The following is a 2,798-nucleotide window of genomic DNA, read 5'->3' as shown; positions in this document are numbered from 1 at the left end:
ATGATCAACCTTGATCATATACATTCCATAGGATAAGATAATTCAACTAAAACATGTACAATTGCCATACTTTACCATTTAAACCTTTATTTCAACTTTCAAACTTACCTCAATTAACCATACTAACTATACAAACATACATATACTCATATATAATTACAATTCAAACCATCAACAAGCATAATAAATTAAATACGACCTTACGTAAACGAAGTAGCTACCAACACCACAACAAGGACTATTCGACAACTTTTCCTTTCCATAGTTATCGACTGGTTGTTTCATTTCTTGATCTATGTATAATAAATTAGTTCAATTAACCAATTCAAGTACCTTAAAATATCCAAATGCATACATTTGAACCTTTAACAACATTTTACATTATTACACTAAATTTTTACTTTTTACTCAATTTAGTTCCTAAATCTGAAACTTACACATTTATCACAATTAAACCAAAACCAAGCTAGTCGATTCTCTCCTATACATTTACAGCCCATAATTATTGTAATTTCACAGGAATTTCATGCTTTTTTTATTTTATCATTTTAGTCCCTAAATTTAAAACTAACCAAAAATCCCTTCCAAAATATTCCTAATTAACAACCAAGCTTGCAAATCTTTCTTTCAACATCATAAACAACTAAAAACCATCAATAAATAATTTCAAACCCTTTAACACTTTTACAAATTAGTCCATGGATTAGCTAGATTAAGCTACAACGATCTAAAAAATATAAAATTTACTAAAAATAGGTTAGAAAAACATATCATGCAAGATTAATATAGCTTTGTCGAACTTAGATTTTTTGAACATGTGTCCATCTCCACAATAAACACAGGAGATGTTTCAAATTGGCTTGGTTGCTGACCTATCATATTACTATTGAAACTGCTAGCAGTAAAGTTCTTAAGCATAAATGACATAAAAGATACTTGAGCTTCAAGTAACGTAAGGGCATCAACTTCATGTACTCCTACCACTCTTCTTCATGTGGCTGCTTGGTTGGTTGACCATTGGTAGTTATTGAAAGCAGTTCTTTCAATAATTTCGTAAGCCTCATTGTAGGACTTAGAAACAATAGCTCCATTTGCAAAACCATCTACCACTATTCTTGTTTGTGTATTGAGACCATTGTAAAAAGTCTCCAATTGGATACAGTGTGAAATACCATGATGAGGGTATTTTTTTAATAATTTCTTTAATCTCTCCCATGCCTCATACAAGGATTCATCATCCAATTTTTGAAATGTAGTGATCTGATTTTGCAACTTAGCATTCTTGCTAGATGGAAAGTACTTCATCAAGAAGCGTCCTGCCAATTCTTGCCATGGATATAGAAACAATTGGTAACGAATTTAGCCATGCTCATGCTCTATCCCTCAACGAGTATGGGAAAAATTTTAGCCTCAATGTATCTTTGGTCATTCCAATCAACTTGAAGGAATCACTCACCTCTATGAATAATCAGAGATGAATGTGTGGATCTTCAATAGGAATCAAATAAATTGGCCCACTATTTGAAGCATTTGGAACATCATTGGCTTTAGTTCAAACTGTTGTGCCTCAATCTTGGGTCTCACTGTTCCTGGTTTAATTTCATAAAAAAAAAGGTACGACATGCTGACGGATGGCATGATCTATGTCATCAGCAACAATGAAAGAGTTGCAAGCATTAGCAGCTCCATTTTTTTGGTCTTGATTATGATTTTCAAGATTCATTTCTTTAGTTTGTCTTTGGGCTTGTCTTTCACTTCTTGTTTGTCTAAAAGTTCCTTAGATTTTAGGGTTGACTGAGAGTAGGTCAATAATTTGATCTATGCTCATAAACACCTAAAACGAATAACAAAAATACTAATTTAAAATTAATAGAAAAATAAACCAAATTGCAAAAACAATTAACATCACAAATAATGTCTAAAACACAGTACCTAGAAACGGTGCCAAAAACTTGTCATGAAATATTTGAATGATGTGCAATAGTACACAGTCTTCACCAAATAATAAAGTAGGAAGTAAAAAGTATCATCTACACAGCGATTGAAGACCGCCTCTAACCAAAAATATCAATGGTGTTTGCAAGTAGACGAGTCAAATTATAATACAGATGTGTTACAACGAAACACTAATAAGTATTTCGAGGATCGTACCCAAAGGAGGATGAATTAAACCAAAAATATATTTCTACAATATTAAGTCTAAATAGTGATAATAAAAAATTATATTTTGATGAACAATTAAATAGAGAATCATGCATAAAATAAATTAACTGGATAAAAAACATAAAATAATCAAACACCCAAATCAAAATAACAGAAAGAAGATTAACTTGTTTCAAGGGTCGTAAATAACTTCAGAATTTGGTTTTAGGTGCAATTAACTATAAACTAACTAGTATTACCTCTCGATTTCTACTAATTAATTAATAGATAGGTACTCGCTTATCTCTCAACCTCACTTTTCTCACTAGGGTAAGTTATGATTCACTTAATAAACTTATCTCTTGACCTTATTTATCCTAGATTACTTCCTAGGGTCGTCACTTTTAGGGATTAAACACACATAATTTATTTCCAGTTTATTCCTCTCGGGAAACTGAATCCATCCATTAAATACTTCCACATCCACTCGTTAATCTTTCTAGAGATTTACCCTCTCATAGATCCAGATGTCATAACTCTTAAGTTTAATTTAAGCATGCAAAAAAAAAACAATTAAATTAAATAAGAGAAAGGTAAGAATTTTCTCAATTGATTGAATTGGATTCGCTTGGAGTTGCATGATCTCATAATTGTTA

At 31.2% G+C, this 2,798-nt stretch overlaps 1 non-coding gene across 1 annotated transcript; it reads left to right on the top strand.

Annotated features, from left to right (window-relative positions):
* Positions 1 to 1,168: 1,168 nt before the first annotated feature.
* Positions 1,169 to 1,274, top strand: LOC128032312 (small nucleolar RNA R71). The gene has a single exon (XR_008188439.1). It is a non-coding gene; the product is annotated as a small nucleolar RNA R71 (small nucleolar RNA).
* The last annotated feature ends 1,524 nt before the right edge of the window (positions 1,275 to 2,798 follow it).

The sequence above is a fragment of the Gossypium raimondii genome, chromosome 8 (assembly GCF_025698545.1).
Source record: "Gossypium raimondii isolate GPD5lz chromosome 8, ASM2569854v1, whole genome shotgun sequence".
NCBI classification, from domain to species: domain Eukaryota; kingdom Viridiplantae; phylum Streptophyta; class Magnoliopsida; order Malvales; family Malvaceae; genus Gossypium; species Gossypium raimondii.
This window is presented reverse-complemented; position numbering and strand designations above follow the sequence as displayed.